This window comes from Drosophila bipectinata, unplaced genomic scaffold (assembly GCF_030179905.1).
Source record: "Drosophila bipectinata strain 14024-0381.07 unplaced genomic scaffold, DbipHiC1v2 scaffold_23, whole genome shotgun sequence".
NCBI classification, from domain to species: Eukaryota; Metazoa; Arthropoda; class Insecta; order Diptera; family Drosophilidae; genus Drosophila; species Drosophila bipectinata.
Genome location: NW_027222876.1, coordinates 7,501 through 25,553, shown reverse-complemented (window position 1 = coordinate 25,553; position 18,053 = coordinate 7,501). Strand labels below are relative to the sequence as shown.

Below are 18,053 nucleotides of genomic sequence, written 5' to 3'. Positions count from 1 at the left end.
CCTCACGGATCTTAAAGATATTCCGATCTTATTGTTATAAGTCTTAAACCTTAAGACGGCGGGAGTTGAATTACTTTCGCATAGGTAGCCAAATGCCTATATCTTATAATGATTTAATTCATAGATATTAAATATGTAAATATTAAAAATATATTAAAAAAATTAAAAATATTGTAATAGGGATATGCAATCGTATGGATATCCAAATAGGTGGGGGAAAGTGATACTTCCCAGACAAGAAATGACCGAGGTGACGAAACCGTGTTCAAAAAGGTATATAGGGTAGGTGGTGTTCGGCCTACCAATATAATATTAAAATAATATTATATTAAACAGAAGACCGCCAGTATTAATATATGAGCATATGGTTATGAATACATATGCATATAACATATATGAAAATATATGAATATAAAAAAATATATATGGATATGAAAATATTTATATGTATATGAAATATATGGTAGGTGATGGTGATAGCCTACCATATAATATATAATATAATAATTTAATTATATTATATTAAATATGGAAATATTAAAAATATATTAAAAATATTAAAAATATTTTCATATGGATATGCAATCGTATGGATATCCAAATATGTGTGGGAAAGTCATACTTCCCATACAATAAATGACCGGATTGACGAAACCGTGTTCAAAAAGGTATATAGGGTAGGTGGTGTTCGGCCTACCAATATAATATTAAAATAATATTATTAAACAGAAGACCGCCAGTATTAATATATAAGCATATGGTTATGAATACATATGCATATAACATATATGAAAATATATGAATATAAAAAAATATATATGGATATGAAAATATTTATATGTATATGAATATATATGGTAGGTGATGGTGATAGCCTACCATATAATATATAATCAAATAATTTAATTATATTATATTAAATATGGAAATATTAAAAATATATTAAAAATCTTAAAAATATTTTCATATGGATATGCAATCGTATGGATATCCAGTGTGGGAAAGTCATACTTCCCATACAATAAATGACCGGATTGACGAAACCGTGTTCAAAAGGTATATAGGGTAGGTGGTGTTCAGGCCTAGCCAATATAATATTAAAATAATATTATATTAAACAGAAGATCGCCAGTATTAATATATAAGCATATGGTTATGAATACATATGCATATAACATATATGAAAATATATGAATATATAAAAAAAAATATATATGAATATGAAAATATTTATATGTATATGGAATATATGGTAGGTGATGATGTTAGCCTACCATATAATATATAATATAATAATTTAATTATATTATATTAAATATGGAAATATTAAAAATATATTAAAAATATTAAAAATATTTTCATATGGATATGCAATCGTATGGATATCCAAATATGTGTGGGAAAGTCGTACTTCCCTATACGATAAATGACCGGATTGACGAAACCGTGTTCAAAAAGGTATATAGGGTAGGTGGTGTTCGGCCTACCAATATAATATTAAAATAATATTATATTAAACAGAAGATCGCCAGTATTAATATATAAGCATATGGTTATGAATACATATGCATATAACATATATGAAAATATATGAATATATAAAAAAAAATATATATGAATATGAAAATATTTATATGTATATGGAATATATGGTAGGTGATGATGTTAGCCTACCATATAATATATAATATAATAATTTAATTATATTATATTAAATATGGAAATATTAAAAATATATTAAAAATATTAAAAATATTTTCATATGGATATGCAATCGTATGGATATCCAAATATGTGTGGGAAAGTCATACTTCCCATACAATAAATGACCGGATTGACGAAACCGTGTTCAAAAAGGTATATAGGGTAGGTGGTGTTCAGCCTGCCAATATAATATTAAAATAATATTATATTAAACAGAAGACCGCCAGTATTAATATATGAGCATATGGTTATGAATACATATGCATATAACATATATGAAAATATATGAATATAAAAAAATATATATGGATATGAAAATATTTATATGTATATGAAATATATGGTAGGTGATGAGGATAGCCTACCATATAATATATAATATAATAATTTAATTATATTATATTAAATATGGAAATATTAAAAATATATTAAAAATATTAAAAATATTTTCATATGGATATGCAATCGTATGGATATCCAAATATGTGTGGGAAAGTCATACTTCCCATACAATAAATGACCGGATTGACGAAACCGTGTTCAAAAAGGTATATAGGGTAGGTGGTGTTCGGCCTACCAATATAATATTAAAATAATATTATATTAAACAGAAGACCGCCAGTATTAATATATGAGCATATGGTTATGAATACATATGCATATAACATATATGAAAATATATGAATATAAAAAAATATATATGGATATGAAAATATTTATATGTATATGAAATATATGGTAGGTGATGGTGATAGCCTACCATATAATATATAATATAATAATTTAATTATATTATATTAAATATGGAAATATTAAAAATATATTAAAAATATTAAAAATATTTTCATATGGATATGCAATCGTATGGATATCCAAATATGTGTGGGAAAGTCATACTTCCCATACAATAAATGACCGGATTGACGAAACCGTGTTCAAAAAGGTATATAGGGTAGGTGGTGTTCGGCCTACCAATATAATATTAAAATAATATTATATTAAACAGAAGACCGCCAGTATTAATATATAAGCATATGGTTATGAATACATATGCATATAACATATATGAAAATATATGAATATAAAAAAATATATATGGATATGAAAATATTTATATGTATATGAAATATATGGTAGGTGATGGTGATAGCCTACCATATAATATATAATATAATAATTTAATTATATTATATTAAATATGGAAATATTAAAAATATATTAAAAATATTAAAAATATTTTCATATGGATATGCAATCGTATGGATATCCAAATATGTGTGGGAAAGTCATACTTCCCATACAATAAATGACCGGATTGACGAAACCGTGTTCAAAAAGGTATATAGGGTAGGTGGTGTTCAGCCTGCCAATATAATATTAAAATAATATTATATTAAACAGAAGACCGCCAGTATTAATATATGAGCATATGGTTATGAATACATATGCATATAACATATATGAAAATATATGAATATAAAAAAATATATATGGATATGAAAATATTTATATGTATATGAAATATATGGTAGGTGATGGGGATAGCCTACCATATAATATATAATATAATAATATTTATTATATTATAATAAATATGGAAATATTAAATTATTTTCATATGGATATGGATATGGATATGGATATGGATATACATATTCATATGGATATACTAAAATATACTGAAATATACCGATGAGTATATTTAGGTGAGGGTAAAAAGGCAAATAAATACCCAGCTTGACGAAAGTGTGTTCAAAAAGGTATATAGGGTAGGTGGTGTCGTCCTACCAATATAGTATATTATTTATATTATATGAATATACTAAAATACCGATGAGTATTTTTAGGTGAGGGAAAGAAGGCAAATAAATACCCAGCTTGACGAAAGTGTGGTCAAAAAGGTATATATGGTAGGTGGTGTAAGCCTATCTATATAATATAACATACTATATTATATATTATATATACACTATATTGTATACTTAGATAATATCGTTGAAGCGTCTACGTCTTATTATAAATTATAATTTGACAAGTTTCCAATTATTATCGTTAATTTCTGGTTCTAGGCAAATAAAAATTTCTTTTTATTATATCCTAGTAAGTATATGGAATTAAATTTAATTTCATATACGTATATGATAATAGTAGTAATATTATTATTATTATTATTGTATAAATAAATATGAATAAACTATATATATGAAAATATATAAATATATGAAAATTAAAAAGTGCTTAGTTTTATATCATATAAAACTAGACTTTTATATACAAAGAAAATAAATTTTAAATTTATTATCAAAATACATATGCGATAATTTTATTATAAAATTAAGCAAATATATATATGTGAATATATACAAATTGTTGTATGTGAAAATATAAAGATATTTTAGAATTAAATATATGCATAATATTGTATTTTATTAAAAAAAATATTAAAGAAGGCTTATATAAATAAAAAGACCGCCCGCTCATATAAATACCCTAACACAAACGAGGGTTTAAGAAAAAGCCATGAAAAAAATATACCCTGAGGTGTATGCGTTGGGCACCCGAGGGATATATTATAAATATATATATATATATATATATATTTTAATAAATGAACGAATATTGAATGCCATATAATAATTGGCCAAATTCGTTAATATTTTAATTTATACAAATATTTGCAATATTTATTTTCTATATATCAATATGAAAATGAAATATATCAAAGATATAAACATTATTCTGGTTGATCCTGCCAGTAGTTATATGCTTGTTTCAAAGATTAAGACATGCATGTCTATACACACGCATTAAAAGTGAAACCGCAAAAGGCTCATTATATCAGTTATGGTTCCTTAGATCGTTAACAGTTACTTGGATAACTGTGGTAATTCTAGAGCTAATACATGCAATTAAAACATGAACCTTATGGGACATGTGCTTTTATTAGGCTAAAACCAAGCGATCGCAAGATCGTTATATTGGTTGAACTCTAGATAACATGCAGATCGTATGGTCTTGTACCGACGACAGATCTTTCAAATGTCTGCCCTATCAACTTTTGATGGTAGTATCTAGGACTACCATGGTTGCAACGGGTAACGGGGAATCAGGGTTCGATTCCGGAGAGGGAGCCTGAGAAACGGCTACCACATCTAAGGAAGGCAGCAGGCGCGTAAATTACCCACTCCCAGCTCGGGGAGGTAGTGACGAAAAATAACAATACAGGACTCATATCCGAGGCCCTGTAATTGGAATGAGTACACTTTAAATCCTTTAACAAGGACCAATTGGAGGGCAAGTCTGGTGCCAGCAGCCGCGGTAATTCCAGCTCCAATAGCGTATATTAAAGTTGTTGCGGTTAAAACGTTCGTAGTTGAACTTGTGCTTCATACGGGTAGTACAACATACAATTGTAGTTAGTACTATACCTTTATGTATGTAAGCGTATTACCGGTGGAGTTCTTATATATGTTTAAATACTTGTATTTTTTCATATGTTCCTCCTATTTAAAAACCTGCATTAGTGCTCTTAAACGAGTGTTATTGTGGGCCGGTACAATTACTTTGAACAAATTAGAGTGCTTAAAGCAGGCTTCAAATGCCTGAATATTCTGTGCATGGGATAATGAAATAAGACCTCTGTTCTGCTTTCATTGGTTTTCAGATCAAGAGGTAATGATTAATAGAAGCAGTTTGGGGGCATTAGTATTACGACGCGAGAGGTGAAATTCTTGGACCGTCGTAAGACTAACTTAAGCGAAAGCATTTGCCAAAGATGTTTTCATTAATCAAGAACGAAAGTTAGAGGTTCGAAGGCGATCAGATACCGCCCTAGTTCTAACCATAAACGATGCCAGCTAGCAATTGGGTGTAGCTACTTTTATGGCTCTCTCAGTCGCTTCCCGGGAAACCAAAGCTTTTGGGCTCCGGGGGAAGTATGGTTGCAAAGCTGAAACTTAAAGGAATTGACGGAAGGGCACCACCAGGAGTGGAGCCTGCGGCTTAATTTGACTCAACACGGGAAAACTTACCAGGTCCGAACATAAGTGTGTAAGACAGATTGATAGCTCTTTCTCGAATCTATGGGTGGTGGTGCATGGCCGTTCTTAGTTCGTGGAGTGATTTGTCTGGTTAATTCCGATAACGAACGAGACTCAAATATATTAAATAGATATCTTCAGGATTATGGTGTTGAAGCTTATATAGCCTTCATTCATGGTAGCAGTAAAATGTTTATTGTGTTTGAATGTGTTTATATAAGTGGAGCCGTACCTGTTGGTTTGTCCCATTATAAGGATACTAGCTTCTTAAATGGACAAATTGCGTCTAGCAATAATGAGATTGAGCAATAACAGGTCTGTGATGCCCTTAGATGTCCTGGGCTGCACGCGCGCTACAATGAAAGTATCAACGTGTATTTCCTAGACCGAGAGGTCCGGGTAAACCGCTGAACCACTTTCATGCTTGGGATTGTGAACTGAAACTGTTCACATGAACTTGGAATTCCTAGTAAGTGTGAGTCATTAACTCGCATTGATTACGTCCCTGCCCTTTGTGCACACCGCCCGTCGCTACTACCGATTGAATTATTTAGTGAGGTCTCCGGACGTGATCACTGTGACGCCTTGTGTGTTACGGTTGTTTCGCAGAAGTTGACCGAACTTGATTATTTAGAGGAAGTAAAAGTCGTAACAAGGTTTCCGTAGGTGAACCTGCGGAAGGATCATTATTGAATGAATCTTATCCGTTATTAAAATATTTATTATATATAAATATATAAATAAAAATTACCCAAAAATAAAAGACATATATATTATATTGAATATATAGACCATTTGTTGTCTTCAATATAAATTGCGTGTATATTTAATTAATATACATGCGTTGCGTGATGTATTGTTCATATTAAATTATGCGCATACATTGATAAATGCAACACCTAAAATATACATTGTTGTACCTGATATACAGGTTAATGCTTTATATAATATTAAAACAATATAAATTATATTTATATTGATTATATAAAACTAAGACATTTCGCAACAATTATTTTAGGTATATAAAAAAATTAAACATATTTTATATGTTTAAATATAGACGAATATATTGAATATAAATTGCGTGTATATTTAATTAATATACATGCGTTGCGTGATGTATTGTTCATATTAAATTATGCGCATACATTGATAAATGCAACACCTAAAATATACATTGTTGTACCTGATATACAGGTTAATGCTTTATATAATATTAAAACAATATAAATTATATTTATATTGATTATATAAAACTAAGACATTTCGCAACAATTATTTTAGGTATAAAAATAACTTTATTGAAGGAATTGATATATGCCAGTTAAATGGTGTATTTTTAATTTCTTTCAATAAAAACATAATTGACGAATTGTATATTTATATATATTTATAAAACTCTAAGCGGTGGATCACTCGGCTCATGGGTCGATGAAGAACGCAGCAAACTGTGCGTCATCGTGTGAACTGCAGGACACATGAACATCGACATTTTGAACGCATATCGCAGTCCATGCTGTTATGTACTTTAATTAATTTTATAGTGCTGCTTGGACTACATATGGTTGAGGGTTGTAAGACTATGCTAATAAAGTTGCTTATTATTATATATTTTTATAATGATATGCATATGGTATATTATTGGATATATTTATATATTCATAATATTAAATATAAAAGCAATTATCTCAAATATTTATAAAAGAAAAAATGAAGATATACAATTCTTTCTTTTTTCAATTCAAATAATACTGAGAAATGTCTAGCATAAAAAAAATTAAATTTTTTTTAACTAGAATTGTCTCTTATTTAAAGATGCGAAAATTGAAAATATATCAAATATATTGTTCTTCATAGAGATATATTGTTTATATATATATATACATTGCTTTATACAACCTCAACTCATATGGGACTACCCCCTGAATTTAAGCATATTAATTAGGGGAGGAAAAGAAACTAACAAGGATTTTCTTAGTAGCGGCGAGCGAAAAGAAATCAGTTCAGCACTAAGTCACTTTGTCTATATGGCAAATGTGAGATGCAGTGTATGGAGCGTCAATATTCTAGTATGAGAAATTAACGATTTAAGTCCTTCTTAAATGAGGCCATTTACCCATAGAGGGTGCCAGGCCCGTATAACGTTAATGATTACTAGATGATGTTTCCAAAGAGTCGTGTTGCTTGATAGTGCAGCACTAAGTGGGTGGTAAACTCCATCTAAAACTAAATATAACCATGAGACCGATAGTAAACAAGTACCGTGAGGGAAAGTTGAAAAGAACTCTGAATAGAGAGTTAAATAGTACGTGAAACTGCTTAGAGGTTAAGCCCGATGAACCTGAATATCCATTATGGAAAATTCATCATTAAAGTTATAATATTTAAATAATATTATAGAAATAGTGTGCATTTTTTCCATATAAGGACATTGTAATCTATTAACATATATAATTTATCATAAAATATGACTTATAGTTTATTCAAATTATTATGCTTGCATTTTAACATAGGATAAATGTCATTAATTTGATAAAGTGTTGATAGATTAATAAGAATACAGTGCGTTAATTTTTCGGAATTATATAATGGCATAATTATCATTGATTTTTGTGTTTATTATATGCACTTGTATGATTAACAATGCGAAAGATTCAGGATACCTTCGGGACCCGTCTTGAAACACGGACCAAGGAGTCTAACATATGTGCAAGTTATTGGGATATAAACCTAATAGCGTAATTAACTTGACTATTAATGGGATTAGTTTTTTAACTATTTTATAGTTAATTAACACAATCCCGGGGCGTTCTATATAGTTATGTATAATAATATTTATATTATTTATGCCTCTAACTGGAACGTACCTTGAGCAGATATGCTGTGACCCGAAAGATGGTGAACTATACTTGATCAGGTTGAAGTCAGGGGAAACCCTGATGGAAGACCGAAACAGTTCTGACGTGCAAATCGATTGTCAGAATTGAGTATAGGGGCGAAAGACCAATCGAACCATCTAGTAGCTGGTTCCTTCCGAAGTTTCCCTCAGGATAGCTGGTGCATTTTAATGTTATATAAAATAATCTTATCTGGTAAAGCGAATGATTAGAGGCCTTAGGGTCGAAACGATCTTAACCTATTCTCAAACTTTAAATGGGTAAGAACCTTAACTTTCTTGATATGAAGTTTAAGGTTATGATATAATGTGCCCAGTGGGCCACTTTTGGTAAGCAGAACTGGCGCTGTGGGATGAACCAAACGTAATGTTACGGTGCCCAAATTAACAACTCATGCAGAAACCATGAAAGGCGTTGGTTGCTTAAAACAGCAGGACGGTGATCATGGAAGTCGAAATCCGCTAAGGAGTGTGTAACAACTCACCTGCCGAAGCAACTAGCCCTTAAAATGGATGGCGCTTAAGTTGTATACCTATACATTACCGCTAAAGTAGATGATTTATATTACTTGTAATATAAATTTTGAAACTTTAGTGAGTAGGAAGGTACAATGGTATGCGTAGAAGTGTTTGGCGTAAGCCTGCATGGAGCTGCTATTGGTACAGATCTTGGTGGTAGTAGCAAATAATCGAATGAGACCTTGGAGGACTGAAGTGGAGAAGGGTTTCGTGTGAACAGTGGTTGATCACGAGTTAGTCGGTCCTAAGTTCAAGGCGAAAGCCGAAAATTTTCAAGTAAAAATAAATATTACAATTATTGTGAAAATTATATACTTGAATAATTTTGAACGAAAGGGAATACGGTTCCAATTCCGTAACCTGTTGAGTATCCGTTTGTTATTAAATATGGGCCTCGTGCTCATCCTGGCAACAGGAACGACCATAAAGAAGCCGTCGAGAGATATCGGAAGAGTTTTCTTTTCTGTTTTATAGTCGTACTACCATGGAAGTCTTTCGCAGAGAGATATGGTAGATGGGCTAGAAGAGCATGACATATACTGTTGTGTCGATATTTTCTCCTCGGACCTTGAAAATTTATGGTGGGGATACGCAAACTTCTCAACAGGCCGTACCAATATCCGCAGCTGGTCTCCAAGGTGAAGAGTCTCTAGTCGATAGAATAATGTAGGTAAGGGAAGTCGGCAAATTAGATCCGTAACTTCGGGATAAGGATTGGCTCTGAAGATTGAGATAGTCGGGCTTGATTGGGAAACAATAATATGGTTTATGTGCTCGTTCTGGGTAAATAGAGTTATAATCATTTATGGTTGTAACTTGTTCCCCGGATAGTTTAGTTACGTATCCAATTGTGGAACTTTCTTGCTAAAATTTTTAAGAATACTAGTTGGGTCAAACCAATTAGTTCTTATTAATTATAACGATTATCAATTAACAATCAATTCAGAACTGGCACGGACTTGGGGAATCCGACTGTCTAATTAAAACAAAGCATTGTGATGGCCCTAGCGGGTGTTGACACAATGTGATTTCTGCCCAGTGCTCTGAATGTCAAAGTGAAGAAATTCAAGTAAGCGCGGGTCAACGGCGGGAGTAACTATGACTCTCTTAAGGTAGCCAAATGCCTCGTCATCTAATTAGTGACGCGCATGAATGGATTAACGAGATTCCTTCTGTCCCTATCTACTATCTAGCGAAACCACAGCCAAGGGAACGGGCTTGGAATAATTAGCGGGGAAAGAAGACCCTTTTGAGCTTGACTCTAATCTGGCAGTGTAAGGAGACATAAGAGGTGTAGAATAAGTGGGAGATATTAGACTTCGGTTTGGTATCGACAATGAAATACCACTACTCTTATTGTTTCCTTACTTACTTGATTAAATGGAACGTGTATCATTTCCTAGCCATTATACGGATATATTTATTATATCTTATGGTATTGGGTTTTGATGCAAGCTTCTTGATCAAAGTATCACGAGTTTGTTATATAATCGCAAACAAATTCTTTAATGAGAGATGCATTCATGTATTATCGATTTGAAAATTTGGTATAACTCCAATTACTCAGGTATGATCCAATTCAAGGACATTGCCAGGTAGGGAGTTTGACTGGGGCGGTACATCTCTCAAATAATAACGGAGGTGTCCCAAGGCCAGCTCAGTGCGGACAGAAACCACACATAGAGCAAAAGGGCAAATGCTGACTTGATCTCGGTGTTCAGTACACACAGGGACAGCAAAAGCTCGGCCTATCGATCCTTTTGGTTTAAAGAGTTTTTAACAAGAGGTGTCAGAAAAGTTACCATAGGGATAACTGGCTTGTGGCGGCCAAGCGTTCATAGCGACGTCGCTTTTTGATCCTTCGATGTCGGCTCTTCCTATCATTGTGAAGCAAAATTCACCAAGCGTTGGATTGTTCACCCATGCAAGGGAACGTGAGCTGGGTTTAGACCGTCGTGAGACAGGTTAGTTTTACCCTACTAATGACAAAACGTTGTTGCGACAGCATTCCTGCGTAGTACGAGAGGAACCGCAGGTACGGACCAATGGCACAATACTTGTTCGAGCGAACAGTGGTATGACGCTACGTCCGTTGGATTATGCCTGAACGCCTCTAAGGTCGTATCCGTGCTGGACTGCAATGATAAATAAGGGGCAATTTGCATTGTATGGCTTCTAAACCATTTAAAGTTTATTATTTATATTTTAAACGACAATGGATGTGATGCCAATGTAATTTGTAACATAGTAAATTGGGAGGATCTTTGATCACCTGATGCCATGCTAGTTACATATGAAAACATTATTTAATACAATGACAAAGCCTAGAATCAATTGTAAACGACTTTTGTAACGGGCAAGGTGTTGTAAGTGGTTGAGCAGCTGCCATACTGCGATCCACTGAAGCTTATCCTTTGCTTGATGATTCGAAATATAAAAAAAATGTAAATATGCATGTGTAAATATGTATATTTAGTATAAAAAATCTTTATATGCTATATCTAAGAAAGCATATAAGGATTTATCACGGGTTGTCCACGTTTCCCTACTAATTGTGGCCTACTAACTGTTTCGTCATCTTATTAGTGACGTGAAAAATGAAAATAATATTTTTCATTTATATTGTTATAAGTCTTAAACCTTAAGACGGCGGGAGTTGAATTACTTTCGTTTAGGTAGCCAAATGCCTCGTCATCTTATTAGTGACGTGAAAAATGAAAATAATATTTTTCATTTATATTGTTATAAGTCTTAAACCTTATAACGGCGGAAGATGAATTACTTTCTTTTAGGTAGCCAAATGCCTCGTCATCTTATTAGTGACGTGAAAAATGAAAATAATATTTTTCATTTATATTGTTATAAGTCTTAAACTTTAAGACGGCGGGAGTTGAATTACTTTCGCATAGGTAGCCAAATGCCTCGTCATCTTATTAGTGACGCGCATGATTCAATTCAAGAGATTCCTTCTGTCCCTATTTAAAACCTCACGGATATTAAAAATATTAAACATATATTGTTATAAGTCTTAAACCTTAAGACGGCGGGAGTTGAATTACTTTCGCATAGGTAGCCAAATGCCTCGTCATCTTATTAGTGACGCGCATGATTCAATTCAAGAGATTCCTTCTGTCCCTATTTAAAACCTCACGGATATTAAAAATATTAAACATATATTGTTATAAGTCTTAAACCTTAAGACGGCGGGAGTTGAATTACTTTCGCATAGGTAGCCAAATGCCTCGTCATCTTATTAGTGACGTGAAAAATGAAAATAATATTTTTCATTTATATTGTTATAAGTCTTAAACTTTAAGACGGCGGGAGTTGAATTACTTTCGCATAGGTAGCCAAATGCCTCGTCATCTTATTAGTGACGTGAAAAATGAAAATAATATTTTTCATTTATATTGTTATAAGTCTTAAACCTTATAACGGCGGAAGATGAATTACTTTCGTTTAGGTAGCCAAATGCCTCGTCATCTTAATAGTGACGTGAAAAATGAAAATAATATTTTTCATTTATATTGTTATAAGTCTTAAACTTTAAGACGGCGGGAGTTGAATTACTTTCGCATAGGTAGCCAAATGCCTCGTCATCTTATTAGTGACGTGAAAAATGAAAATAATATTTTTCATTTATATTGTTATAAGTCTTAAACCTTATAACGGCGGAAGATGAATTACTTTCGTTTAGGTAGCCAAATGCCTCGTCATCTTATTAGTGACGTGAAAAATGAAAATAATATTTTTCATTTATATTGTTATAAGTCTTAAACTTTAAGACGGCGGGAGTTGAATTACTTTCGCATAGGTAGCCAAATGCCTTGTCATCTTATTAGTGACGCGCATGATTCAATTCAAGAGATTCCTTCTGTCCCTATTTAAAACCTCACGGATATTAAAAATATTAAACATATATTGTTATAAGTCTTAAACCTTAAGACGGCGGGAGTTGAATTACTTTCGCATAGGTAGCCAAATGCCTCGTCATCTTATTAGTGACGCGCATGATTCAATTCAAGAGATTCCTTCTGTCCCTATTTAAAACCTCACGGATATTAAAAATATTAAACATATATTGTTATAAGTCTTAAACCTTAAGACGGCGGGAGTTGAATTACTTTCGCATAGGTAGCCAAATGCCTCGTCATCTTATTAGTGACGCGCATGATTCAATTCAAGAGATTCCTTCTGTCCCTATTTAAAACCTCACGGATATTAAAAATATTAAACATATATTGTTATAAGTCTTAAACCTTAAGACGGCGGGAGTTGAATTACTTTCGCATAGGTAGCCAAATGCCTTGTCATCTTATTAGTGACGCGCATGATTCAATTCAAGAGATTCCTTCTGTCCCTATTTAAAACCTCACGGATATTAAAAATATTAAACATATATTGTTATAAGTCTTAAACCTTAAGACGGCGGGAGTTGAATTACTTTCGCATAGGTAGCCAAATGCCTCGTCATCTTATTAGTGACGCGCATGATTCAATTCAAGAGATTCCTTCTGTCCCTATTTAAAACCTCACGGATATTAAAAATATTAAACATATATTGTTATAAGTCTTAAACCTTAAGACGGCGGGAGTTGAATTACTTTCGCATAGGTAGCCAAATGCCTCGTCATCTTATTAGTGACGCGCATGATTCAATTCAAGAGATTCCTTCTGTCCCTATTTAAAACCTCACGGATATTAAAAATATTAAACATATATTGTTATAAGTCTTAAACCTTAAGACGGCGGGAGTTGAATTACTTTCGCATAGGTAGCCAAATGCCTCGTCATCTTATTAGTGACGCGCATGATTCAATTCAAGAGATTCCTTCTGTCCCTATTTAAAACCTCACGGATATTAAAAATATTAAACATATATTGTTATAAGTCTTAAACCTTAAGACGGCGGGAGTTGAATTACTTTCGCATAGGTAGCCAAATGCCTCGTCATCTTATTAGTGACGCGCATGATTCAATTCAAGAGATTCCTTCTGTCCCTATTTAAAAACTCACGAATATTAAAAATATTAAAAATATTTTCATATGGATATGCAATCGTATGGATATCCAAATATGTGTGGGAAAGTCGTACTTCCTATACGATAAATGACCGGATTGACGAAACCGTGTTCAAAAAGGTATATAGGGTAGGTGGTGTTCGGCCTACCAATATAATATTAAAATAATATTATATTAAACAGAAGATCGCCAGTATTAATATATAAGCATATGGTTATGAATACATATGCATATAACATATATGAAAATATATGAATATATAAAAAAAAATATATATGAATATGAAAATATTTATATGTATATGGAATATATGGTAGGTGATGATGTTAGCCTACCATATAATATATAATATAATAATTTAATTATATTATATTAAATATGGAAATATTAAAAATATATTAAAAATATTAAAAATATTTTCATATGGATATGCAATCGTATGGATATCCAAATATGTGTGGGAAAGTCATACTTCCCATACAATAAATGACCGGATTGACGAAACCGTGTTCAAAAAGGTATATAGGGTAGGTGGTGTTCAGCCTGCCAATATAATATTAAAATAATATTATATTAAACAGAAGACCGCCAGTATTAATATATGAGCATATGGTTATGAATACATATGCATATAACATATATGAAAATATATGAATATAAAAAAATATATATGGATATGAAAATATTTATATGTATATGAAATATATGGTAGGTGATGAGGATAGCCTACCATATAATATATAATATAATAATTTAATTATATTATATTAAATATGGAAATATTAAAAATATATTAAAAATATTAAAAATATTTTCATATGGATATGCAATCGTATGGATATCCAAATATGTGTGGGAAAGTCATACTTCCCATACAATAAATGACCGGATTGACGAAACCGTGTTCAAAAAGGTATATAGGGTAGGTGGTGTTCGGCCTACCAATATAATATTAAAATAATATTATATTAAACAGAAGACCGCCAGTATTAATATATGAGCATATGGTTATGAATACATATGCATATAACATATATGAAAATATATGAATATAAAAAAATATATATGGATATGAAAATATTTATATGTATATGAAATATATGGTAGGTGATGGTGATAGCCTACCATATAATATATAATATAATAATTTAATTATATTATATTAAATATGGAAATATTAAAAATATATTAAAAATATTAAAAATATTTTCATATGGATATGCAATCGTATGGATATCCAAATATGTGTGGGAAAGTCATACTTCCCATACAATAAATGACCGGATTGACGAAACCGTGTTCAAAAAGGTATATAGGGTAGGTGGTGTTCGGCCTACCAATATAATATTAAAATAATATTATATTAAACAGAAGACCGCCAGTATTAATATATAAGCATATGGTTATGAATACATATGCATATAACATATATGAAAATATATGAATATAAAAAAATATATATGGATATGAAAATATTTATATGTATATGAAATATATGGTAGGTGATGGTGATAGCCTACCATATAATATATAATATAATAATTTAATTATATTATATTAAATATGGAAATATTAAAAATATATTAAAAATATTAAAAATATTTTCATATGGATATGCAATCGTATGGATATCCAAATATGTGTGGGAAAGTCATACTTCCCATACAATAAATGACCGGATTGACGAAACCGTGTTCAAAAAGGTATATAGGGTAGGTGGTGTTCAGCCTGCCAATATAATATTAAAATAATATTATATTAAACAGAAGATCGCCAGTATTAATATATAAGCATATGGTTATGAATACATATGCATATAACATATATGAAAATATATGAATATATAAAAAAAAATATATCAAGAGGAAAATATTTATATGTATATGGAATATATGGTAGGTGATGATGTTAGCCTACCATATAATATATAATATAATAATTTATTATATTATATTAAATATGGAAATATTAAAAATATATTAAAAATATTAAAAATATTTTCATATGGATATGCAATCGTATGGATATCCAAATATGTGTGGGAAAGTCATACTTCCCATACAATAAATGACCGGATTGACGAAACCGTGTTCAAAAAGGTATATAGGGTAGGTGGTGTTCAGCCTGCCAATATAATATTAAAATAATATTATATTAAACAGAAGATCGCCAGTATTAATATATAAGCATATGGTTATGAATACATATGCATATAACATATATGAAAATATATGAATATATAAAAAAAAATATATATGAATATGAAAATATTTATATGTATATGGAATATATGGTAGGTGATGATGTTAGCCTACCATATATATATAATAATAATTTAATTATATTATATTAAATATGGAAATATTAAAAATATATTAAAAATATTAAAAATATTTTCATATGGATATGCAATCGTATGGATATCCAAATATGTGTGGGAAAGTCATACTTCCCATACAATAAATGACCGGATTGACGAAACCGTGTTCAAAAAGGTATATAGGGTAGGTGGTGTTCAGCCTGCCAATATAATATTAAAATAATATTATATTAAACAGAAGACCGCCAGTATTAATATATGAGCATATGGTTATGAATACATATGCATATAACATATATGAAAATATATGAATATAAAAAAATATATATGGATATGAAAATATTTATATGTATATGAAATATATGGTAGGTGATGAGGATAGCCTACCATATAATATATAATATAATAATTTAATTATATTATATTAAATATGGAAATATTAAAAATATATTAAAAATATTAAAAATATTTTCATATGGATATGCAATCGTATGGATATCCAAATATGTGTGGGAAAGTCATACTTCCCATACAATAAATGACCGGATTGACGAAACCGTGTTCAAAAAGGTATATAGGGTAGGTGGTGTTCGGCCTACCAATATAATATTAAAATAATATTATATTAAACAGAAGACCGCCAGTATTAATATATGAGCATATGGTTATGAATACATATGCATATAACATATATGAAAATATATGAATATAAAAAAATATATATGGATATGAAAATATTTATATGTATATGAAATATATGGTAGGTGATGGTGATAGCCTACCATATAATATATAATATAATAATTTAATTATATTATATTAAATATGGAAATATTAAAAAAATATTAAAAATATTAAAAATATTTTCATATGGATATGCAATCGTATGGATATCCAAATATGTGTGGGAAAGTCATACTTCCCATACAATAAATGACCGGATTGACGAAACCGTGTTCAAAAAGGTATATAGGGTAGGTGGTGTTCGGCCTACCAATATAATATTAAAATAATTATATATTAAACAGAAGTCCGCCAGTATTAATATATAAGGATTTAGGTATGAATACATATGAATATAACATATATGAAAATATATGAATATAAAAAATATATATGGATATGAAAATATTTATATGTATATGAAATATATGGTAGGTGATGGTGATAGCCTACCATATAATATATAATATAATAATTTAATTATATTATATTAAATATGGAAATATTAAAAATATATTAAAAATATTAAAAATATTTTCATATGGATATGCAATCGTATGGATATCCAAATATGTGTGGGAAAGTCATACTTCCCATACAATAAATGACCGGATTGACGAAACCGTGTTCAAAAAGGTATATAGGGTAGGTGGTGTTCAGCCTGCCAATATAATATTAAAATAATATTATATTAAACAGAAGACCGCCAGTATTAATATATGAGCATATGGTTATGAATACATATGCATATAACATATATGAAAATATATGAATATAAAAAAATATATATGGATATGAAAATATTTATATGTATATGAAATATATGGTA

General features: G+C 30.4%; 3 non-coding genes across 3 annotated transcripts; all 3 read left to right on the top strand.

The window, feature by feature from the left end:
- Positions 1-4,440: 4,440 nt before the first annotated feature.
- Positions 4,441-6,433, top strand: LOC138927364 (small subunit ribosomal RNA). Its single transcript, XR_011443877.1, has one exon. It is a non-coding gene; the product is annotated as a small subunit ribosomal RNA (ribosomal RNA).
- A 707-nt stretch (positions 6,434-7,140) lies between these two features.
- On the top strand, positions 7,141-7,319 carry LOC138927371 (5.8S ribosomal RNA). Its single transcript, XR_011443881.1, has one exon. It is a non-coding gene; the product is annotated as a 5.8S ribosomal RNA (ribosomal RNA).
- Positions 7,320-7,639: 320 nt separating this feature from the next.
- LOC138927366 (large subunit ribosomal RNA) lies at positions 7,640-11,589 on the top strand. Its single transcript, XR_011443879.1, has one exon. It is a non-coding gene; the product is annotated as a large subunit ribosomal RNA (ribosomal RNA).
- Positions 11,590-18,053: the final 6,464 nt, after the last annotated feature.